The sequence below is a fragment of the Pseudophryne corroboree genome, chromosome 2 (assembly GCF_028390025.1).
Source record: "Pseudophryne corroboree isolate aPseCor3 chromosome 2, aPseCor3.hap2, whole genome shotgun sequence".
NCBI classification, from domain to species: Eukaryota; Metazoa; Chordata; class Amphibia; order Anura; family Myobatrachidae; genus Pseudophryne; species Pseudophryne corroboree.
The window spans coordinates 152,983,895-153,010,886 of record NC_086445.1 but is presented as its reverse complement, the minus strand read 5'-3'; positions in this window follow the sequence as shown (position 1 = coordinate 153,010,886).

Genomic DNA, 26,992 nt, shown 5'->3' with positions numbered 1-26,992 from the left:
TATTTTGTGCTTAGTGCATACTTTTCAAATTAAAGGAAATCTCAGATTCTGTCATTAAACACTCTGCATGGGAAAGGTATGAAATGCCGACATTCTGAATGTCAACATTCAGAATGTTGATACCAGCATGTTGACATGGGCATTATGTAAACATATGATATGTCAACATTCACAGGGGTAAAGTTACTAAAGCTTCTAAAACAGAATTGGTGATGTTGCTCATAGCAACCAATTAGATGCTGTCTATCATTTTGTCTATTGCTTTTTAGAAAATGATAAACAGCATCCGATTGGCTGCTATGAGCAACATCACCAATTCTCTGTTTTAGAGGCTTTAGTAAATTTACCCCACAGTGTCAGCATAGGCATACTTTGAATGTCTACAGTTGGCATGGCAATATAGCCTTTTTAGTGTACTTGCAGCCTAACCCTAACAATAACCTTAGCATTAACACTAACAATGGACTGCTGACATTTTTACTATTGACATTTTGTCCATGTTGACATGCAGACATTCTTATTGTCACATGTTAATCCTTACTGAATAGGGCAAACCCTATTCAGTAAGGATTGCAAATTCTAATTTTAAGCAGAATTTGCAATCCTTTGACTCGCATGCTGGGGGTCGCCCATCGCAGGGTAAGGCTGCACAGCACCTTGATCGATGCCCCACCCCCACCCCCGGCTGCAATTAGTGCACGGTCGCAGAAATTAGGGAAGGCGTCTGCCATCGCAGCCTGGCAGGAGACCTGCCATCTTTTTGATCGGAACGGCTGTGTGGGACGTCAACGCAGCCACCTCGACAAGGCTGCCACCAACCCCTTTCAGAAGCCGCCGCCGCCACCGCAAAGTAAATGGAGCCTTGCCACCTCGTGAACGCCTCTGCCTCCACCTCAATCAGGCAGATGCATTCACATTTACAGTGCTTCACTGCAGTAAATGCAGTATTTATGGAACCGATGTTTGAAAAGCCGCCTACCCCTTGTACGTAAAATGTTATAATAACACAGTATGAATATGGCTAGTAGGAGCCTCTACAATGTTAGCTTCTGACCGTATGTTTGCTGTTTGTATTACAATTTTGGGAGGCTTTAATCTTGGATACCATTTGTTTTTTTCCCCAACAGGTAAAAGAAGCACTCTACCCAAAATGTACAATTTCATTTGGATCAGAGTTCAGTACATTAAGCCACAGTAACATTTAAGAGTACTACCTACAGGCGGAGTGGCGGGTTCAGCACTGCCATGCTTCTAACAATCGAGATGCAGTCAGCATCCTGGTGGTGTAGATGCCAGCGGTCAGGTGACCGACGCCGGAATCCTGACACCACTCTGAATCCTGGTGCCGGAACCTCGAATGCCAGCATCCTGAAAGTGAGTATTGGGGCTAGGGTTAGGGCCCGAGTGGGGGTTTAGGGTTAGGCTCCACAGGGGGGTTAGGCGTAGCTGCCACTCCATCCCCGAGTCTTAGCCCTAGCCGCCACTCCCTGTGATTAGCTGTAGCCCCACACACACACACACTGTCTTAGCCCTAGCCATCACCCCTGGTGGAAGCACTCAGGGGAGGGGTAAAATAATTACCTCATCCCCCGTCTGTATTTTAAAACTTGGGATGCTGCAGTCGGTCATGTGACCGCCGGCATCCCGAACAATACACACATTATCCAACAGGTGCTGCTCTCCTCTGTCAGACCTCCCAACTCTTGAATATCACCTCTCAAGATTTTGCACGCGCAGTAGGAGCGCTCAAAAGGGGGCATGACATCAGTTTCTTGTGGCCACGTCCCCTGTTGCATGATATTTTGGGGACGTGCCATAAAGTCATGCCCCTATTTCTTGTTATGCAGGGGGCTTGCCACCTGCTTCTTACTGCACTGTGTTTTCCACTCACCGCCGTCATCCATTCACTGCCGCTGTGCTATGCAGAGTAGCGGTGCCAGAGTGTCCCCCAAACCCCACCCCCACAGAACACTGTGGCCCATGGGTGGGATAGCAGGTTATTAGCTGTCCCGCTGAATTTGGGACGATTGGGAGGTATGCTCTATGACGTTACTACGTGCTAGTTTTAGACAGTGAGCAATGTTGTTGCCATCCCCACTACCTTGTTGAATTTGGATGGATTGAGGAATGTACAACTCTGCTTTGCCCATAGTTGTGTACACTTAGTTACAAAGTATGTGCAGCGCATAGGTGCCAGAACAAGTGGAGCAAAGGGGCGGCTCCCCCCCCAAAAAAAACGAGGCACGTGTCAATGTCATGGGTCACGGTCACCATCTAAGATTAACTTAGGCAGTGTCACTATGGAGATAATCCCCTTTCTGGATGCTCCACCTCCTCCCTCCCCACAGCCCTTGTCTGCCTACCTCCAGGTCCCTCCTACCCTCTGCACTTAGCTCCAGCCCCCACTGTTGGTGTCTAGTTACTGTGGGCTGCTATACCCTCCTCTAGAATCAGCTCTGTGCCCTCACATCACACTTCATATGACCTTCTCCCTTCCCCCTTAGTTCTCCCTTCATCCTTCCCCACTTGCTGCACATCCCCCCCCCCCCCACACACACACACACACACACACACCTCCTTCCCCATTTCCACCACGTTCAGCTGAAAATATAACCTGTAAAGTCTCATTAGGCTCCATGCACAGCCTCAGTCTGGGTGGGAGCTATGAGCGGATCCTGTCTCTTCGTCATCTTCAAGAATCTCACTCACATGTTATACTTTAGGGCATATTTATTATACGCATTTTGGGAAATCCCTGGAAAACTGATATTTTTGTGGGATACCCTCAATATGTAAGTATCCCCTGAAAGAATTACAGAAGTTCTGCAGCAAATATCAAAGATATCTGCTGCACTTTCCCTGTTCCCAATCGTAATAGCGATGGTGCTAGCCATTGTAGCCTACGGCATACACAGTTACATATCTATAATGGGTGCAGTGTGTGCGGTACACACGGGCCCCTGGGTGCAAAGGGGGCCCACACCGCACCCATTTCTTCTATACTTACCTTTCCGGCGTCCATCAGTGACCGTGTGTGGGCCCCCTTCTCTCCCATAGCCGGCAGCACTGCTGCTAGTGCACTGAGCACTAGAGACTCTGTACAGTGCAAGAGTCTACAGCGCAGGTGCAGGACTCTGAAATAATGGTGCGGTGGCCATTTTTCAGAGTCCTGTGCATGCGCCATAGACTCTGATACTGTGCCAGAGTGTCAGTGCTCAGTGCACTAACAGCGGTGCTGCCGGCTACGGGAGAGGAGTGGTCCCACACACGGAGTCTGCACACGGGTCCCCTCCTCTCTAGATACGCCTCTGGGGCTACATATCGCATAATTTACCGGGAGAAAGATATTCTGGATACCTCCCCAGTAACAGCCACTGGCACATGCTCTGCCTAATGTCCGCACATGTGCAGTAGATCCGCAACATAAAGTGAAGTAAAGCAATCCCTGAGGTGAGCACTTTACTTTACACATCACAGGGCTGGCCTCCTATCGCAGCGCCTGTCCCTGGATGTGTTTTTTAATACATCTGGGCAGAAACTTATTTCTTATTACCCAAATAGAGGCAACATTGAATTCTGTTTATCGTGTCTAAAATGCAATGAATAGTAAATGGCCTCCTTATTGTTGTTTTTATTGTAATACTATTATCTGCACTCCCCATAATGTCCTCTATGCTGTTTTCACATAAATGTGTGTGTATGTGTGTGTGTAAAGGTTGCACAGAGCTAGCTGGCTGAATAAGCTAAGCGACAGCAGTGGGTGGCACAAACGTGGCAGTTCTACTTCAAACATCGCACATCTAGGAAACAGAGTGGTACTGTAGTGGCAGACAGGGTGGCAGTTTAATAAACTATACTACCCCATAGAAAGTAACCAAAAATGTTTCCATTAATCAAAAACTAGCTCAGATACCCTAGGGAATGACAGGGAAATGGAGGTGGAGTATATAGGGGAAGGCAGGTAAAAGAATGATCGATTGATTTTTAAACATAATTAAAATTGAGATGTGGACTATATCGTCCTCCTGTTTTGTAGCAGTTAAGGAGAGAAAAGAATACAAAAATGATTGATTGATTGATTGATTGATTGATCAATTCATTAAAATTAACATGTGTAAGGCACCACATAATTTCTTGTTAAAAATGTACAAATTAGTAATGCAGAGACCATCCCCAATGCCACCCCCACAAAAAAAATAATAATATACAGCCCATTATTAAAAGAGAAGTTTGCAAGATGGAATTGTCCTTGGGACTTTTAATCCACTTTTATGAAGACATACACAGTTCAACAAACCAAGTGCATCATAAACTAGGACTGCCACTTTTGTGACTGAAGTGCTTGGTTTGTTTGGTCCCCCACAAAACATTTTTTTTTTGGATGGCCTACCTCAGCACTAATGAGGAGGTTGATGATGAGGTGTTTATTATAAAAAAAAATATTAAAGGTTTGTAAAAATAAATTTCATGAACTCGCCACAAATGATGTAACATGGAGGATGTGCCTAGATGGTTATGTCCCTACCTATATTAACTCTTGCCTCACAAATGGAGCAGAGACCTTCACAAATGTTGTCAGGATTTGGGTAAAAATAATTCCACACCCAAGAGGTGACTTTTTTGGTCTTTTGCCAAGGCACAGGGGCATTTTAAGAGAGGAGGGGACCTGCTTTCAGCCTCCATCGCAGGCCTCTTACTCTCCAGCAGCAGTAGACTCTGGCATAATGCGCCTTGTTCCTAGGGACATCTCCAGTGCGCATCCGCAAATCACTCGGAAATGACCACGGCGACCATTTTCTGAGTGATTTCTGTCTGGAGTGCAGGGCTGCTGTCACGGGACTCCGGAGGGGCAAGTATAATATATGGGTGCAGTGTGTGCAATTTGGGCCCCCCTGGAACCAGGGGGCCCGTGTGCACCAAACACACTGCACCTATTATAGAAACTTGTATGCCAAGGCATTACACTAGCTTTCTTTTTTATTATGGGCAAGAAGATTTGCCACTGATGGCTGACTTACACAAACATCATCATCATCCTTGGTAGTGTCAGATAGTACACAAATATCCCCCATCCTGTTCCATTTCCACAGTAGCATCCTCAATTTCTATTGTCATCATCATCATCACCACCACCATCTTTACTTGTACTGCTCACCCCTACATTTGCAGATGATGGTTTGCAGAAATGGTAGAAGGAGGCGAAGACGGCTTCTCTATGAGTACAGTCTGAGAAATGTCAGAATCACACATAGCTAATGTGGACACCCTTAGATTCTTCTCAGGTATTTGTGAACACACAGTCTGTTCTTCAGTCTTAGTGTTGTTTTTTGTACACTAATATGTTGGTTTTTAATGTGATAGCTCTACCCCAGTGTGAAAGGTTTTGATTGCAGGTGCCCTTTCCTAAAAGTTCTGCCCCCTAGATCATCTTTACTAGATGTTGTACTATCATGACTGGCAGCAGCCATGACATTAGTACTTGGTTGCTGCTCCTGCTCTTCGACTGATCATGATCCATATTGACTCAGTGCTTATAATTATATGAATGCAGTGGGGTACAGCACTTACAGCACACACAAGTTGTACAACCAACTATAGTATTTATTTACTTATTTGAGTTTCTTTTTTTAAATGACAACTTGCCCTGTGGACTCATAGTACTTATATTTATATAAAGTGAACGCAGTGGGGTAAAACACACACAAGTTGTACAAAATAAACAACTACAGTATTTATGTGAACTTGTTTCAAAAATGACAACTCACTCTGTGGATTCACTGTGTTTATATTTATGTGAACGCTGTGGGGTAGGGATGGCCATCTACCATCGATGATTCAAAATCATTGATGGTCTATGACCGATGGTAACTACTTTTACCATCGATGGAGGAGAACCAGATGGTTTCTCCCCATCGATGGTAAGAGCTATAAATATTTTTTTTATTTTTTTCTGTAGCTTGTCAGGAGCATAGCTCCACCCCCTGACACCCATGAAGCCATGCCCCCGGGCTCTGATTGGCCCACGTCTAGTTTAATACTAAAGTAATGGTGACCATCGATGAGAAAAACCATTGATGGTTCCCATTCATATGGTTTCCCACCATTGAAGTTATTCACCGATGGTACCATCGATGGCTAACCCACCGATGGCCATGCCTATGTGTGGGGTATAACCTGCAGAGTCTTTGTGCTTATATTATTTATGTAAACACAGTGGGTACGGCCTGTTTAGTTGCTTTGTCATAGTGCTTATATTTATGTGAATGCAGTGGGGTACAGCACCTTCAGCACACCATTTGTACAAAAAAATTAGCTCTGAGCTGCACTGCTAGCAGTGACAAAAAAACACCAGTGTGCTGTACACCAGAGGTGTCAAACTCGCGCCCTCTAATGCCTACTTTTGCAGCCCGCGGGCTGCGCGCCGAACACCTAAGGGCTAAGGCGGCCTTCTGCTATTTTAAATAAGGCGCCGGTTCGTGAGCCAATCAGAGCTCGCTGACCGGCATCAGCTGCTCACTATTGGTTGCCGGGTTGCAAGCTTTCATTGGCTCACGAACCAGCACCTGATTCCACTCACCTGTGCCGGAGGAGACCCTCGGACACCAGCGTGACCAGCGGAGGTGGTGCCGTCAGCACTAGTAGAGCCCTGAAAACACAGTGAGCACACTGCTGAGGGCACATGTATAAATATATATGAGGGCCAATAACAGTTCCTATATAAGTAGTATTATTACTATATAGGGGAATGAGGACCGCATTTTTATATATGATGGTGAATAACAGCTCCTGGCACAATCAGAAAGATAGTAGTTTCTGTGTGTGCCGGGAGCTGTTATTCGCCCTCATATATAAAAATGTGGTCCTCTCTCCCCTATATAGTAATAATACTACTTACTGTATATTTATGTGTGTGTCAGGAGCTGTTATTCTCAATCATATATAAAAATGCAGTCCTCTCTCCCCTATATAGTAATAATACTACTTATATATTATTATTATTATTATTATATAGGGGAGAGAGGACCGCTTTTTTTTATATATGAGGGGAATAACAGTTCCTGGCACACACTGAAATATGGTATTATTACTATTATTATATAGGGGAGAGATGACCGCACTTTAATATATGATGGGGAATAACAGCTCCTGGCACACACTAAAATATGGTATTATTATATAGGGGACAGAGGACCGCACTTTTATAGATGAGGGGGAATTAACAGCTCATGGCACACACTGAAATTTGGTAGTATTATTATGATTATTATGATTATTATGATAGGGGAGAGATGACCACACTTTAATATATGAGGGGGAATAACCGTGGTGCCGAATAACAGCCCCTGGCACGCACTGATATATGGTATTAATATTATATAGGGGAGAGGGGACCACACAGTTATTGGAAAGTTGGTGACAGCAAAGAGATGTCAAGTATTGGGAAGAAAACATTAAAGTAAATGTTTTCTGGTTTTTCTAATAACCCTTTGAAAATTGCATATAAGACTCTTTCTTTTCTTGCGGACCACACAAGACTTAGACCTTGATTATTTGGCTTAGTTGGGATTTTGAGTTTGACATGCCTGATGTACACCAAGGGTTAATGCTGTTAATGTTAACACCAGTGTGACACTTAGGCTTACACAGCAGCACCAGTGTAACTACCAAGTTCCTGCACTATAACAATTTATAAACAATGACTTGCTAACTGCCTGTACTCTATCTAGCTCAGCCAATATTAACACTAGGGGGACTGGAGTGGACAGATAGGTCATGTCAGCACTGGAGTGGATGGACAGATAGGTCAGCTGAGAAGCACTGGAGTGGATGGACAGCAGGGCTGTGCGGTGAGCTAAATAGCTCAGGAGGCAGTGGCTAGCACCAGAGCCAGATTTACACACAATATATGAGCCAAATGGTACATCTGGGTGTTATACACATGTGCAGCAGTATAAACTCCCAGAAATTTGGTGAGTTTTGATCCGAGATGTGCGGAAAAGATATGAAGGTGAGGCATTCCAGAGTTTTGGCTATAAAAATTAGTAGAATAATGCAAAGAAGATATTTCAAACATATTCTTTCTATTTTTCATATACTTGATACAGTCAAAACTCTGACACAAACGTTAGTGTGACAGAAAAGGCTCTGCCTCACCTGCCTCACCCCACAGCATGGGACAGATAGGTGAGCTGAGCAGCACTGGAGTAGATGGACAGATAGGTCAGCTGAGAAGCACTGGAGTGGATGGACAGATAGGTCAGCTGAGAAACACTGGAGTAGATGGACAGATAGGTCAGCTGAGAAGCACTGGAGTAGATGGACAGATAGGTCAGCTGAGAAACACTGGAGTAGATGGACAGATAGGTCAGCTGAGAAGCACTGGAGTGGATGGACAGATAGGTCAGCTGAGAAACACTGGAGTAGATGGACAGATAGGTCAGCTGAGTAGCAATGGAGTAGATGGACAGATAGGTCAGCTGAGAAACACTGGAGTGGGTGGACAGATAGGTCAGCTGAGAAACACTGGAGTGGGTGGACAGATAGGTCAGCTGAGAAACACTGGAGTGGGTGGACAGATAGGTCAGGTGAGAAGCAATGGAGTGGATGGACAGATAGGTCAGGTGAGAAGCAATGGAGTGGATGGACAGGTAGGTCAGTTGAGAAGCACTGGAGTGGATGGACAGATAGGTCAGCTCAGCAGCACTGGAGTGGATGGACAGATAGGTCAGCTCAGCAGCACTGGAGTGGATGGACAGATAGGTCATCTCAGCAGCAATGGAGTGGATGGACAGATAGGTCAGCTCAGCAGCACTGGAGTGGATGGACAGATAGGTCAGCTCAGCAGCACTGGAGTGGATGGACAGATAGGTCAGCTCAGCAGCACTGGAGTGGATGGACAGATAGGTCAGCTCAGCAGCACTGGAGTGGATGGACAGATAGGTCAGCTCAGCAGCACTGGAGTGGATGGACAGATAGGTCAGCTCAGCAGCACTGGAGTGGATGGACAGATAGGTCAGTTGAGAAGCACTGGAGTGGATGGACAGATAGGTCAGCTGAGAAACACTGGAGTAGATGGACAGATAGGTCAGCTGAGAAACACTGGAGTAGATGGACAGATAGGTCAGTTGAGAAGCACTGGAGTGGATGGACAGATAGGTCAGTTGAGAAGCACTGGAGTGGATGGACAGATAGGTCAGTTGAGAAGCACTGGAGTGGATGGACAGATAGGTCAGTTGAGAAGCACTGGAGTGGAGGCAGCACAGATGTCAGCAGCACACAGCTCTCCAATGTCTGCAGTGAAATGGTGCCCAAATCTCGCCGGGGATGATGATGTTTTGCCTCGATTTGGAATCCAGGCCTGGAGGGAAAACTGAGCCATGGCTCAGATCCCTCAGGTGGGCCTGGCTTTCAAAAACTGTGCTCGCCCATCTCTAAGATAGATATATATATATATATATATATATATATATTAGTGATGAGCGGGTTCGGTTTCTCGGAAACCGACCCACCCGAACTTCAGCCTTTTTACACGGGTCCGAGCCGTGCTCAGATTCTCCCGTGTGGCTCGGGTAAACCGAGCGCGCCCGAACGTCATCATCCCGCTGTCGGATTCTCGCGAGATTCGGATTCTATATAAGCAGCCGCGCGTCGCCGCCATTTTCACACGTGCATTGAGATTGATAGGGAGAGGACGTGGCTGGCGTCCTCTCCGTTATAGTAGAAAAGACTGAGTGACTTAGTTATAATTGTGGGGAGGATTGGGGACGGGGAGCAGCTGTTAGGGAGTACAGTGCAGGGTTTTGATTATAATACCACCAGTGAGTTTAATCCGTTGTTTCTCTGCCTGAAAAAAACGCTCCACCATATCTGTGCTCACTCAGTGTGCTGCACTGCTGCATGATATATCTGTGCTGAGTGCACTGCTCACACTGCCTAATTGTGGGGACTGGGGAGCAGTTATAGCAGGAGTACAGTGCACAGTTTTGCTGACAGTGACCACCAGTCCAGTATACGATTGTCTGCCTGAAAAACAATCCTGTGGTGGCTTTTTTTTTCTTCATACTACTAGTTTAGCAGTCTGCTGACAGTGTCCACCAGGTCTGTTATTATTATACAGTATATTATATATATATATATATATATATATATATAGCAGTACGGTAGGCCACGGCTGTACCTACCTCTGTGTCGTCAGTGCACTCGTCGTCCATAAGTAATATAATACTATACTATCCATCCATCTACATTGTATACCTGTGGTGGCTTTTTTTTTCTTCATACTAGTTTAGCAGTCTGCTGACAGTGTCCACCAGGTCCGTTATTATTATTATACAGTATATTATATATATATATATATATATATATATATATAGCAGTACGGTAGGCCACGGCTGTACCTACCTCTGTGTCGTCAGTGCACTCATCCTCCATAAGTAATATAATACTATACTATCCATCCATCTACATTGTATACCTGTGGTGGCTTTTTTTTTCTTCATACTAGATTAGCAGTCTGCTGACAGTGTCCACCAGGTCCGTTATTATTATACAGTATATTATATATATATATATATATATATATATATATATATATAGCAGTACGGTAGGCCACGGCTGTACCTACCTCTGTGTCGTCAGTGCACTCATCGTCCATAAGTAATATAATATTATACTATCCATCCATCTACATTGTATACCTGTGGTGGTTTTTTTTTTCTTCATACTAGTTTAGCAGTCTGCTGACAGTGTCCACCAGGTCCGTTATTATTATACAGTATATTATATATATATATAGCAGTACGGTAGGCCACGGTTGTACCTACCTCTGTGTCGTCAGTGCACTCATCCTCCATAAGCAATATAATACTATACTATCCATCCATCTACATTGTATACCTGTGGTGGCTTTTTTTTTCTTCATACTAGTTTAGCAGTCTGCTGACAGTGTCCACCAGGTCCGTTATTATTATACAGTATATTATATATATATATATATATATAGCAGTACGGTAGGCCACGGCTGTACCTACCTCTGTGTCGTCAGTGCACTCGTCGTCCATAAGTAATATAATACTATACTATCCATCCATCTACATTGTATACCTGTGGTGGCTTTTTTTTTCTTCATACTAGTTTAGCAGTCTGCTGACAGTGTCCACCAGGTCCGTTATTATTATACAGTATATTATATATATATATATATATATATATATATATATTTATATGGATAAGGGAGGGAGGCGGCACTCAAACAGACTTGTATTGCAGTATAAAAAGGTCAGTTTATTCCGACATGTTTCGGGGTAATCACCCCGTCCTCAGGGTCATCATAGCCCAAACTGAACCAAACACATACATATATACACATAACAATTAACATCAAAGATCTAATCTTACTCACCTGCTTACCCACGCCGTTCTGCACCGCCGGACGCTCAGCCGCGCTTCCGCGTCGCTCCCCGGTGACGTCATTGAGTCGTGCCTGGATCCGGTTACCATGGAGACCACCAAGCCCGCTCTCAGTACACTCGGGATACGAGTGCAAGCTACACGCCGCTGGCCCGTGACGGCATCAGACTGCGCCGGTGCAGGAGGTGTCTAGGCAACAAAACAAAACAAAGACAAATGTGATACAAGTGAAAACATTAACACATGCAGTGCCACAAATAATAACCAATGTAATCCCCACCCCCACCGAACAGTAATCTAATAACCCCGCTAATGACTATGATATAAACTTCTGTGCAATATTGCCATGCATAATAGTAAAATCAATAATATAATATGCAATAGGGTGACAATCTGATACGACTAATAATAGCTGTGGATGAAGACTAATGCTGATTTACATAAAGCACTGTAACCCCAGGTTTTCATTAAGACCCCGTGGTGATAGGGTTCCCAGCTTAAAGATCCATCTGGATTCTTTCTGTAAAAGAGCTCTATCACGGTCACCCCCTCTCAGGCTTTTAGGGACATGATCAATCAATATGGCCCTAATACTAGGTACTCCATGTTTCAACAACAGACAATGTCGTGCAAAAGGTTGATCACTGCTACCTTTTTCGAGTGCTTTTTTTATGGCACTTCTATGTAGGGCCATACGCTCTCGAAACTGACGGACTGTTTTGCCCACATAGGCTAAGCCACATGGGCAGGTCAGTAAATACACTACGTGGGTTGATGTGCAGGTTAGTCGGTGCCGAATGGGCAACTTCCTGCCCGTATGGGGGTGGTTGAAGCTGCTACCTGTCATAAGGGTGTTGCACGTGGCACACCCCAGACATCTATAGCATCCCAGTTTGGTGCGTAAAAAGTGGGTTTCCTGTGCAGCTGTCATGCCAGAAACATCCAATTTAACAATGTGATCTCCTAGATTACTTCCCCTAGTGTAACTGGGGAGAAGGGACGTCTTGGCTAAAGATGAAAGTGCCCGCTCAGTCTGTATAATGGGCCATAATGCCTTGGCCCGGCGTACCCTCCTAGTGCTAGCTACATTATACCTATTAACCCAAGGAAGTTTAGGGCCACTGTTGGAATGTCTACGATTAGTGGGGTTAAGAGCCTCAACTCTTGAGATACTAAGGGCCTTAGCCCTGGCCTGATGTAATAGGCCTAATGGGTAGCCCCGTTCAGCAAATTTTGCCTGCATGACATCCAACGTCACCTCTGTTTCCTTGGGGTCCGACGTTATGCGTCTGACACGCATGAACTGGGAAAAAGGTAAACCCCACCGTAGTGGGGCCGGGTGGAAGCTGGAGTGATCAAGCAACATGTTCCTATCGGTGTTTTTAGTGTATAGGGAAGTGGACACTTGTCCTCCCAGAACCGTAATTTTAACATCCAGATAATTGATGGAAGAACTATCCACAGTATAGGTAAACTGCACTGGATGTTGAGTAGCATTATGGTCCTCCCACAAGGCTACCAGTTCATCTCGAGACCCCGTCCACAGGACTAGTAAGTCATCTATATACCTTCTATAATAAAGTAACCGTGGCATAATAGCGGGATCGAGATAAAACATGTGCTTCTCTAACTGATACATAAAAGCGTTGGCGTACGACGGGGCCATGGCGGACCCCATCGCACACCCCGCTAATTGGAGCATAAAGCGACCATTAAAAATAAAATAGTTACGAGTGAGCACTTTTTCCAACAATCTCAAAAAAATCGAAATCTCAGGCCCTTGATAAAACTCATTGCCCTCAAGTAAGCCCCTTACTGCTTCAATACCTGCCACATGAGGGATACACGTGTATAAACTGGTGACATCAGCGCTACACAGTAGCGTATCCTCAGGTATATTGCCTAGGTGTTGGAGCTGTTGTAACAAGGAGGTAGTGTCCTTGAGGTAAGAGGGAAGGGACTGAATAACAGGATTCAAATAAGCATCAAGGTACACAGACACTGGATGATAAAGTGACCCCCTAGCAGACACAATGGGCCTGCCAGGGGGATCCACCAGTGTCTTGTGGACCTTGGGGACTGTGTAGAATAGTGGGGCCCTAGGGTGTTCAATAGTAAGTGCTCGGACCACTTCACTAGATAACATACCTGCTGTATTGGCCTCTTGTAGCATTAAATCAAGCTCGGTCTTATACTCATTAGTGGGGTCCCTGGTGAGTTTTTTATAAACCTGAGTGTCATTTAGCTGTCTTTCACATTCTCTAACATAATCAGTTAAATTTAAAACCACAATGGCCCCACCCTTATCAGCCTTACGCACTACAATATCAGTGCGGGCCGATAATGCTTTTAAAGTGGCCAATTCAGCTTTAGATAAATTAGGATGTATACAGTCCGACCTAGCGGTATGGTCAACTGTCTCCAACATCCAAAGAAAAGTCCGTATGGACGGATTCTGGCTTGGGGGGTCAAACTGTGACCGAGGGGCTATACGCCGCAACTGTATAGGAACATCCGTGGTCAAACCTTGTGGCGTAGAATTATTAAAATGTTCCTGCCGTCTCAATGAACGTCCTAAGCGGTGAACCTCGACTTTCCACTCCAAAGGGTCTGCCGGGACTGTGGGGACAAAAGAAAGGCCCTTCGCCAATAGACGATATTCTTGATCCGTGAGGGGGGTTGAAGACAGATTGAACACCAACTCTCTCAGGTTCTGGGCGGTTTTGGTGCGGGCAATTCTTTGATTTTGCCGCGACCTCCGCGTCCTCTCCCTCTTCTTGCATGGGGGGTGCGGTTGGACCGAGTCCGGACGCCCGATGGGCCTTGGCCTAAAGGGAAATTGCCGTCTGATTGTGATACGGATCCAGATGCTCCTTCAGAGTCGCTTGCTGAGGTACTTGCCCCTAGCTGTTGTTCTCGTCTTCTCCGAGGGTTAGGCCGCCAACTGGATTGCTGGTGGTCCCTGGATGTCCTGGTACCACCTAGCCAGGGGTACACCTCACGTTGTTGATAGTCTCTTTGGACTGTGGCCAATTTCTCTTTCTTGAACCGTACCAATTCTTGACGGTAGTGCTCAATTTGGGTCGTGAGCTTAGTAGCCCATTCGTTCTGAGTGTCCTGCTGTAACGTGGATTTATGTAATGCCTCAAACTGTTGGATTTGCTCCCGCACCAAATTAAGCTCCCGTGTCGACTCCTCCACTACCAGCAGCAGTAGGTCCATGGAGCATTTGTTGAGAATAGCTACCCAACGTCGACAGAAAGTGGTGTTAAAACGGCCTATGGTGGGCGAATTCCGAATCCTAAAACCCCTGGGGATTAGGTTAGTCCGGTAGTAATCGGATAGGGAGATGCCATGGTAGAGAAAATCTACTTCCCTTTGTTTAATTTTCAACCACTTTCTATAAAGTTCCTCATTGGTGTTAGTTATAGGATCATCATCCAGCCGTTGTCCCACAAGGATGGCATTAGCTTCAAGGTCTGAAAAACTGAGGCGTTCACTAGCATCACGCTGGATCAAGTCCAGAGTAGCCTCACTGGCATTAATCGCTTTCATGGCTGAAAGTCATATACTAGCGGCAAGGTTACCAAATTAACGGTCAAAATGTGAAGGTGGAGCGTGCTCAAAACACCACACACATAAGGCTAACAGCAAGTGCAACTGCAGCCCAACAAGATGAGTCCTTGATAATATAACCAACTTAACATGGAGAGACCGTATTGTACAGTAGCACTGACTGGGAGCCACCGACTGACCGTCTGTCCAAAATACCTTTAAAATGCTGTATGCTCGGCACTCACTCTGACGAGGTAGTATATGCTGCGGTGCCCTCCTGGAGGCGAAGACCTCTAATACATGGATAAGGGAGGGAGGCGGCACTCAAACAGACTTGTATTGCAGTATAAAAAGGTCAGTTTATTCCGACATGTTTCGGGGTAATCACCCCGTCCTCAGGGTCATCATAGCCCAAACTGAACCAAACACATACATACATGCCTGAAAAACAATCCTGTGGTGGCTTTTTTTTTCTTCATACTACTAGTTTAGCAGTCTGCTGACAGTGTCCACCAGGTCTGTTATTATTATACAGTATATTATATATATATATATATATATATAGCAGTACGGTAGGCCACGGCTGTACCTATCTCTGTGTCGTCAGTGCACTCGTCGTCCATAAGTAATATAATACTATACTATCCATCCATCTACATTGTATACCTGTGGTGGCTTTTTTTTTCTTCATACTAGTTTAGCAGTCTGCTGACAGTGTCCACCAGGTCCGTTATTAATATACAGTATATTATATATATATATATATATATATATATATATATAGCAGTACGGTCGGCCACGGCTGTACCTACCTCTGTGTCGTCAGTGCACTCGTCGTCCATAAGTAATATAATACTATACTATCCATCCATCTACATTGTATACCTGTGGTGGCTTTTTTTTTCTTCATACTAGTTTAGCAGTCTGCTGACAGTGTCCACCAGGTCCGTTATTATTATACAGTATATTATATATATATATATATATATATATATAGCAGTACGGTAGGCCACGGCTGTACCTACCTCTGTGTCGTCAGTGCACTCGTCGTCCATAAGTAATATAATACTATACTATCCATCCATCTACATTGTATACCTGTGGTGGCTTTTTTTTTCTTCATACTAGTTTAGCAGTCTGCTGACAGTGTCCACCAGGTCCGTTATTATTATACAGTATATTATATATATATATATATATATATATATATAGCAGTACGGTAGGCCACGGCTGTACCTACCTCTGTGTCGTCAGTGCACTCGTCGTCCATAAGTAATATAATACTATACTATCCATCCATCTACATTGTATACCTGTGGTGGCTTTTTTTTCCTTCATACTAGTTTAGCAGTCTGCTGACAGTGTCCACCAGGTCCGTTATTTTTATACAGTATATTATATATATATATAGCAGTACGGTAGGCCACGGTTGTACCTACCTCTGTGTCGTCAGTGCACTCGTCCTCCATAAGCAATATAATACTATACTATCCATCCATCTACATTGTATACCTGTGGTGGCTTTTTTTTTCTTCATACTAGTTTAGCAGTCTGCTGACAGTGTCCACCAGGTCCGTTATTATTATACAGTATATTATATATATATATATATATATATATATATATATATATAGCAGTACGGTAGGCCACGGCTGTACCTACCTCTGTGTCGTCAGTGCACTCGTCGTCCATAAGTAATATAATACTATACTATCCATCCATCTACATTGTATACCTGTGGTGGCTTTTTTTTTCTTCATACTAGTTTAGCAGTCTGCTGACAGTGTCCACCAGGTCCGTTATTATTATACAGTATATTATATATATATATATATATATATATATATATAGCAGTACGGTAGGCCACGGCTGTACCTACCTCTGTGTCGTCAGTGCACTCGTCGTCCATAAGTAATATAATACTATACTATCCATCCATCTACATTGTATACCTGTGGTGGCTTTTAGTTGTGCGCATTAAAATATGGAGAACAAAAATGTGGAGGTTAAAAAAATAGGGAAAGATCAAGATCCACTTCCACCTCGTGCTGAAGCTGCTGCCACTAGTCATAGCCGAGACGATGAAATGCCATCAACGTCGTCTGCCAAGGCCGATGCCCAATGTCATAGTACAGAGCATGTAAAATCCAAAACACAAAAGATCAGTAAAATGACCCAAAAATCAAAATTAAAAGCGTCTGAGGAGAAGCGTAAACTTGCCAATATGCCATTTACGACACGGAGTGGCAAGGAACGGCTGAGGCCCTGGCCTATGTTCATGGCTAGTGGTTCAGCTTCACATGAGGATGGAAGCACTCATCCTCTCGCTAGAAAAAAGAAAAGACTTAAGCTGGCAAAAGCACAGCAAAGAACTGTGCTTTCTTCGAAATCACAAATCCCCAAGGAGAGTCCAATTGTGTCGGTTGCGATGCCTGACCTTCCCAACACTGGACGGGAAGAGCTTGCGCCTTCCACCATTTGCACGCCCCCTGCAAGTGCTGGAAGGAGCACCCGCAGTCCAGTTCCTGATAGTCAAATTGAAGATGTCAGTGTTGAAGTACACCAGGATGAGGATATGGGTGTTGCTGGGGAGGAAATTGACAAGGAGGATTCTGATGGTGAGGTGGTTTGTTTAAGTCAGGCACCCGGGGAGACACCTGTTGTCCGTGGGAGGAATATGGCCATTAACATGCCTGGTCAAAATACAAAAAAAATCAGCTCTTCGGTGTGGAATTATTTCAACACAAATGCGGATAACTGGTGTCAAGCCGTGTGTTGCCTTTGTCAAGCTGTAATAAGTAGGGGTAAGGACGTTAACCACCTCGGAACATCCTCCCTTATACGTCACCTGCAGCGCATTCATAATAAGTCAGTGACAAGTTCAAAAACTTTGGACGACAGCGGAAGCAGTCCACTGACCAGTAAATCCCTTCCTCTTGTAACCAAGCTCCCGCAAACCACACCACCAACTCCCTCAGTGTCAATTTCCTCCTTACCCAGGAAAGCCAATAGTCCTGCAGGCCATGTCACTGGCAAGGCTGACGAGTCCTCTCCTGCCTGGGATTCCTCCGATGCATCCTTGAGTGTAATGCCTACTGCTGCTGGCGCTGCTGTTGTTGCTGCTGGGAGTCGATCGTCATCCCAGAGGGGAAGTCGGAAGACCACTTGTACTACTTCCAGTAAGCAATTGACTGTCCAACCGTCCTTTGCGAGGAAGATGAAATATCACAGCAGTCATCCTGTTGCAAAGCGGATAACTCCGGCCTTGACAACTATGTTGGTGTTAGACGTGCGTCCAGTATCCGCCGTTAGTTCACGGGGAACTAGAGAATTGCTTGAGGTAGTGTGCTCCCGTTACCAAATACCATCTAGGTTCCACTTCTCTAGGCAGGCGATACCGAGAATGTACACGGACGTCAGAAATAGAGTCACCAGTGTCCTAAAAAATGCAGTTGTACCCAATGTCCACTTAACCATGGACATGTGGACAAGTGGAGCAGGGCAGACTCAGGACTATATGACTGTGACAGCCCACTGGGTAGATGTATTGCCTCCCGCTGCAAGAACAGCAGCGGCGGCACCAGTAGCAGCATCTCGCAAACGCCAACTCGTTCCTAGGCAGGCTACGCTTTGTATCACCGCTTTCCAGAATACGCACACAGCTGAAAACCTCTTACGGCAACTGAGGAAGATCATCGCAGAATGGCTTACCCCAATTGGACTCTCCTGGGGATTTGTGGCATCGGACAACGCCAGCAATATTGTGCGTGCATTACATCTGGGCAAATTCCAGCACGTCCCATGTTTTGCACATACCTTGAATTTGGTGGTGCAGAATTATTTAAAAAATGACAGGGGCGTGCAAGAGATGCTGTCGGTGGCCAGAAGAATTGCGGGTCACTTTCGGCGTACAGGCACCGCGTACAGAAGACTGGAGCACCACCAAAAACACCTGAACCTGCCCTGCCATCATCTGAAGCAAGAGGTGGTAAAGAGGTGGAATTCAACCCTCTATATGCTTCAGAGGATGGAGGAGCAGCAAAAGGCCATTCAAGCCTATACATCTGGCCACGATATAGGCAAAGGAGGTGGAATGCACCTGTCTCAAGCGCAGTGGAGAATGATTTCAACGTTGTGCAAGGTTCTGCAACCTTTTGAACTTGCCACACGTGAAGTCAGTTCAGACACTGCCAGCCTGAGTCAGGTCATTCCCCTCATCAGGCTTTTGCAGAAGAAGCTGGAGGCATTGAAGGAGGAGCTAAAACTGAGCGATTCCGCTAGGCATGTGGGACTTGTGGATGGAGCCCTTCATTCGCTTAACCAGGATTCACGGGTGGTCAATCTGTTGAAATCAGAGCACTACATTTTGGCCACCGTGCTCGATCCTAGATTTAAAACCAACGTTGTATCTCTCTTTCCGGCAGACATAAGTCTGCAGAGGTTCAAAGACCTGCTGGTGAGAAAATTGTCAAGTCAAGCGGAACGTGACCCGTCAACATCTCCTCCTTCACATTCTCCCGCAACTGGGGGTGCTACGAATTCCGAGCCCACCCGCTGGCGGTGATGCAGGGCAGTCTGGAGCGAGTGCTGACGTCTGGTCCGGACTGAAGGACCTGCCAACGATTACTGACATGTCGTCTACTGTCACTGCATATGATTCTGTCACCATTGAAAGAATGGTGGAGGATTATATGAGTGACCGCATCCAAGTAGGCACCTCAGACAGTCCGTACGTATACTGGCAGGAAAAAGAGGCAATTTGGAGGCCATTGCAGAAACTGGCTTTATTCTACCTAAGTTGCCCTCCCTCCAGTGTGTACTCCGAAAGAGTGTTTAGTGCCGCCGCTCACCTTGTCAGCAATCGGCGTACGAGGTTACTTCCAGAAAATGTGGAGAAGATGATGTTCATTAAAATGAATTATAATCAATTCCTCCGTGGAGACATTCACCAGCAGCAATTGCCTCCAGAAAGTACACAGGGACCTGAGATGGTGGATTCCAGTGGGGACGAATTAATAATCTGTGAGGAGGGGGATGTACACAGGGAAAGGGGTGATGAATCGGACGATGATGATGAGGTGGACATCTTGCCTCTGTAGAGCCAGTTTGGTCAAGGAGAGATTGATTGCTTCTTTTTTGGTGGGGGCCCAAACCAACCAGTCATTTCAGTCACAGTCGTGTGGCAGACCCTGTCGCTGAAATGATGGGTTCGTTAAAGTGTGCATGTCCTGTTTATACAACATAAGGGTGGGTGGGAGGGCCCAAGGACAATTCCATCTTGCACCTCTTTTTTCTTTCATTTTTCTTTGCGTCATGTGCTGTTTGGGGAGTATTTTTTTGAAGGGCCATCCTGCGTGACACTGCAGTGCCACTCCTAGATGGGCCAGGTGTTTGTGTCGGCCACTTGGGTCGCTTATCTTAGTCACACAGCTACCTCATTGCGCCTCTTTTTTTCTTTGCGTCATGTGCTGTTTGGGGAGTATTTTTTTGAAGGGCCATCCTGCGTGACACTGCAGTGCCACTCCTAGATGGGCCAGGTGTTTGTGTCGGCCACTTGGGTAGCTTATCTTAGTCACACAGCTACCTCATTGCGCCTCTTTTTTTCTTTGCGTCATGTGCTGTTTGGGGAGTATTTTTTTGAAGTGCCATCCTGCGTGACACTGCAGTGCCACTCCTAGATGGGCCAGGTGTTTGTGTCGGCCACTTGGGTCGCTTATCTTAGTCACACAGCTACCTCATTGCGCCTCTTTTTTTCTTTGCATCATGTGCTGTTTGGGGAGTATTTTTTTGAAGTGCCATCCTGCGTGACACTGCAGTGCCACTCTTAGATGGGCCAGGTGTTTGTGTCGGCCACTTGGGTTGCTGAGCTTAGTCACACAGCTACCTCATTGCACCTCTTTTTTTCTTTGCGTCATGTGCTGTTTGGGGAGTATTTTTTTGAAGGGCCATCCTGCGTGACACTGCAGTGCCACTCCTAGATGGGCCAGGTGTTTGTGTCGGCCACTTGTGTCGCTTAGCTTAGTCACACAGCGACCTTGGTGCGCCTCTTTTTTTCTTTGCGTCATGTGCTGTTTGGGGAGTATTTTTTTCAAGTGCCATCCTGTCTGACACTGCAGTGCCACTCCTAGATGGGCCAGGTGTTTGTGTCGGCCACTTGGGTCGCTTAGCTTAGTCACACAGCTACCTCGGTGCAAATTTTAGGACTAAAAATAATATTGTGAGGTGTGAGGTGTTCAGAATAGACTGAAAATGAGTAGAAATTATGGTAATTGAGGATAATAATACTTTGGGATCAAAATGACCCCCAAATTCTATGATTTAAGCTGTTTTTGAGGGTTTTTTGAAAAAAACACCCGAATCCGACAAAAAATTTTCGGTGAGGTTTTGCCAAAACGCGTCCGAATCCAAAACACGGCCGCGGAACCAAACCCAAAACCAAAACACAAAACCCGAAAAATTTCCGCTGCACATCACTAATATATATATACCTGTCATCAGGTAGGTGGTGTGGGGGTAAGCCTAGCTGCCCCTGCGGGGCGACATTCAGAGAGTTAAGGTCAACAAAACTGAATTATATCTCTCTTCCCCCAGCCTAAAAATGTTGTGGCACCTCTGGTTCAGCATCATAACACACAAAGATTCCCTCCCTGCAAACAGACTGCAATATGCTCTATGGGGGTAATTCCAAGTTGATCGCAGCAGGATTTGTTTTAGCAGTTGGCCAAAACCATGTGCTCTGCAGGGGAGGCAGATATAACATGTGCAGAGAGAGTTAGATTTGAGTGGGTTATTTTGTTTCTGTGCAGGGTAAATACTGGCTACTTTATTTTTACACTGCAAATTAGATTGCAGATTGAACACATCACACCCAAATTTGACTCTCTCTGCACATGTTAAATCTGCCCCCCCTGCAGTACACATAGGCCCTCATTCCGAGTTGATCGGTCGCAAGGCGAATTTAGCAGAGTTACACACGCTAAGCCGCCGCCTACTGGGAGTGTATCTTAGCATCTTAAAATTGCGACCGATGTATTCGCAATATTGCGAGCACAAACTACTTAGCAGTTTTAGAGTAGCTCCAGACTTACTCTGCCTGTGCGATCAGTTCAGTGCTTGTCGTTCCTGGTTTGACGTCACAAACACACCCAGCGTTCGCCCAACCACTCCCCCGTTTCTCCGGCCACTCCTGCGTTTTTTCCGGAAACGGTAGCGTTTTCAGCCACACGCCCATAAAACGCCGTGTTTCCGCCCAGTAACACCCATTTCCTGTCAATCACATTACGTTCGCCGGAGCGATGAGAAAGCCGTGAGTAAAAATACTTTCTTCATAGCAAAGATACTTGGCGCAGTCGCAGTGCGAATATTGCGCATGCGCACTAAGCGGAATTTCACTGCGATGCGATGAAAAATACCGAGCGAACGACTCGGAATGAGGGCCATGGTTTTGCCCAACTGCTAAAATATTTCCTGCTACGATCAACTTGGAATTACCCCCCATGTGCACTGCAGGGGAGGCAGATATAACATGTGCAGAAAGAGTCAGATTTGGGTGGGTTATTTTGTTTCTGTGCAGGGTAAATACTGGCTGCTTTATTTTTACACTGCAAATCAGATTGCAGATTGAACACACCCCATCCAAATCTAACTCTCTCTGCACATGTTATATCTGCCTCCCCTGCAGTGCACATGGGCCCTCATTCCGAGTTGTTCGCTCGCAAGCTGCTTTTAGCAGCATTGCACACGCTAAGTCGCCGCCTACTGGGAGTGAATCTTAGCTTAGCAGAATTGCGAACGAAAGATTCTCAAAATTGCGAATAGAAATTTCTTAGCAGTTTCTGAGTAGCTCGACACTTACTCTGCCACTGCGATCAGTTCAGTCAGTTTCGTTCCTGGTTTGACGTCACAAACACACCCAGCGTTCGCCCAGAAACTCCCCCGTTTCTCCAGCCACTCCCGCGTTTTTCCCAGAAACGGCAGCGTTTTTTCACACACACCCATAAAACAGTCAGTTTCCGCCCAGAAACACCCACTTCCTGTCAATCACACTCCGATCACCAGAACAAAGAAAAAACCTCGTAATGCCGTGAGTAAAATACCAAACTTTTTAGCAAATTTACTTGACGCAGCCGCAGTGCGAACATTGCGCATGCGCAGTTAGCGGAAAATCGCACCGATGCGAAGAAAAATAACGAGCGAACAACTCGGAATGAGGGCCATGGTTTTGCCCAATTGCTAACAAAAATCCTGGTGCGATCAACTTGAAATTACCCCCTATATGTAAGCTTATCATACTGAGCTCACCCAGTACTATGTGTCTTTATGCATAGATGCAGTTTCCTTACTATAATCTCTTGCAAGTGCCACAAACTTGGAAAGTATCAATATGACCCCTGAAAGCTTCATACATCTCAGATATTTTTTTTAAATGATAATTTTATTAGCATTGGAGACACAAATCTGATATGAGAATGGATTCTAGTTAAAATATGACATATTTTATAAATAATTTATGAGCATAAAATGAGAAAAAGATGACTAAATGTTACCTATCACTTCTATCTTTTGGTATTAATAACAGGTTTCCGTGTGCCAACAGCTGTTTAACATATGAACAACAGCATGAATTATTTGCACTGCAACAATGCCACCTACAGGTGTGAACTAGCGCTAGTACACTGAGTACATCTTACACTGTTGCTCAGTCAAAATATATAGAAACATAAGGCTAAATGAAATAAACTCCAAGTTGCTGGAGGTGCTGGACTTTGGGCCTAATTCAAGGTTGATTGCAAAACAACATTTTCCTCTAATGGGGAAAACCATGTACACTGCAGGTGGGGCAGATATAACATGTGCAGAGAGAGTTAGATTTGGGTGTGGTGTGTTCAAACTGAAATCTAAATTGCAGTGTAAAAATAAAGCAGCCAGTATTTACCCTGCACAGAAACAATATAACCACCCAAATCTAACTCTCTCTGTACATGTTATATCTGCCCCACCTGCAGTGCACATGGTTTTGCCCATTAGAGGAAATTGTTGTTTTGCAATCAACTTTGAATTAGGCCCTTTGTGCGAGTCTACCCATTTTTTAAAGCAGCAATTATTTACAAGGCCTTGTAAATGAATGCTGCTTTAGAGAAAAAATGGGAAGACTCACACCTCCAGCAAATCAGAGGCTATTACATTGAGCACATAGAATTTTATGGCAGATAAGATCCACTTGGCCAATCTAGTCTGCACTAAACACATATACATACTTCGGTTAATTTTTTGTCAGGAGCAAACAAACCTACCAGTATATTTTTGGCAGTGGCGTGCGGTGAGGTCAGAGGCTGGTGAGGCACTACAGCCATAATGTCCGCTGAATCCTGTCGATGACCCCTACCGCCGCCGGGCCAATGCCCGCTACTGCCTCTGAGCCGTTGCCTGCTGCCACCGCCAATGGCTTACAAACTCGCCCACCATCAACTGACCCAGCCCTCCGCCACTAATTTGCATCTCAGTCCAATGCCGCCAATGTCCACTGCCTGCCTGCTCATCATACTTGTGATATACTGTATTGTACATTTTTATAGAAAAAAAAATTAGTGACTGGGAAGGGAGTGGGAGGAGGACGTGAATGCAATTTTGTTGTCCAGGGCTTCCATTAACTTAATGGAAAAGGGTCTGAATGGGTTAAAAAAAATGCGTGAGGTCCCCCCTCCTAAGTATAACCAGCCTCGGCCTCTGAGCCGGTCCTGGTTGTTTAAATAGTGGGGGGAAAATTGGACAGGGGTTCCCCTTATTTAGACAACCAGCACCGGGCTCTTAGTCCGGTCCTGGTTCCAGAAATATGGGGGACAAAAGATGTAGGGGGTCCCCCGTATTTTTAAAACAGCACCGGGCTCCACTAGCCAGGGACATAATGCCACAGCCGGGGGACACATTTATGTAGGTCCCTGCGGCCGTGGCATTACCCCCCCCCCCCCAACTAGTCATCCCTGGCCGGGGTTCCCTAGAGGAGTGGGGACCCCTAAAATCAAGGATTCCCCCCTCCAGGCACCCAAGGGCCAGGGGTGAAGCCCGCAGCTGTCCCCAGCACCCCTGGGCAGTGGGTGCCGGGCTGATAGCCATAAGTGTGTAAAAAAATAAGAATATTGTTTTTTGTTGTGGAACTACAAGGCCCAGCAAGCCTCCCCGATTGCTGGTACTTGGAGAACCTCAAGTACCAGCATGCGGGGAAATAATGGGCCCGCTGGTACCTGTAGTTCTACAACAAAAAATACCCAAATAAAAACACAACCCACACACCTTGAAAGTAAAAATTTATTAAAACACACACACTCACACGATCACGTCCACTTGTCCATGTAGAATCCAAAAGCGGTACCTGTAAAAATGCAAATGATACTTACAAACTTTGTTAATCCACTGGAGGGTGAAAAGCATGAAATAATCCCAAGGAGAGTGAGAGTGGGTGTGAGAGAGAGAGAGAGAGAGAGTGTGAGAGAGAGACACTGTAAGAGAGAGACTGTGAGAGTGTGAGAGAGAGACTGTGACAGAGAGAGTGTGTGTGTGTGTGTGTGTGTGTGTGTGTGTGTGTGTGTGTGTGTGTGTGTGTGTGTGTGTGAGAGTGTGTGTGTGAGAGAGAGTGTGTGTGAGAGAGAGAGAGAGAGAGAGAGAGAGAGAGAGAGAGAGAGAGTGAGAGAGAGAGATTACCACATAGGAGATCGTTCTCACTCCGCTTTCGGCGCTGTACACGGAAGCACTGCCAGTGACCAGGGCCGGCAACAGAAATCTTGGGGCCCGGTACGCTGATACCTCTGTGCCCCTCCCCCCCCCACACACACACACACACACATGCCAGTATTTTGTACTTCCATGCACCAGGACAGGGGTTGGAAGGAGTGTGTAGATGCGGCAAATGTACTACAGTAAATGCAATATGCTGAAAACTGATTTTAAAAAGGACAGATGCAAAGCATGCACATGCATCCATGAGGGAAGGGGGGGGGGGGGGGGTTGAAATAGTGGCCACACACAGAGGGGAGTGACACAAAGGCTGGAACTGAACATGGGGGGGCAGGGGGTAATGGAATAGGGACAGAACACGGGGGGATGGAGAAGTGACAGAAATTGGGGGGGGGGGGGGTGACACAATGGCTGGGACTGAACACCGGGGGAAGGGGGTGGGTGGGTGGAATAGAGACCACACACGGGGGGATGTAATAGTGACAGGGTTGATACAATGGCCAGGACCTCTGATCAAACAGCTTGCGCCCTGTACACTACCCAGACCAGTGACCTCAAGTGCTGCACAGCTCAAACCTGCATCCACCCAATAGGGATGCTGAGTTACTGGCTCCGGCACTGTCTGACACACTGTGCTGCACTGCTGATGAGGGACTCTGGGTCTGGGCCTCGGTCTGGGGCTTCATGGCAGACGTGGAGGTGCAAGGCGTGGCTGGCCGCAGCAGCAATATTATGCGGGGCATAATGGAGCGGAGTTTACCTGCATACCGCACTCTCCGGGGGAAGAGGGGGGCTCGCTTGCTGAAGCCTGGGCTGCTCCACTAACTATAAGTGCTGAAGAGGAGCCGCACTTTATAATCACATCACTGCCGGCGCCACTGCGCCTGTCAGGCAGCCAGCAGCATCAGTCACAGCAGAGACAGGGCGGGTGAGGATGGAGGACTCTGAGAGGAGGGGAGGTGCGGACGGGGCCGACTGGCTGACAGGTGACGCTGGGCAGGGGCACTGAGGGGTGCCCACTGGGCCGAGGGTGGAGGGGGGGAGCGTGCACAAAATAAAAAAAAGACTGTTCATTACTGTTAATGATTTACTTACAACTACGAAGCAGGCGGCCAGCGGGACGGGTGTCCCCTTTGACCCCCCCTGTCGCTGGGCCTGTCAGTTACTGTCAGTGCTACAGGTGCTGCCCACTCATAGAGACAGGGGCGTGCTTTCATGTATGCTGAAAGCACGCCCCTGCTGCTCTGCGGCACTTGTACTGGTGCCACTTCCACTGTTATTTTCCATGGCCTTTTCC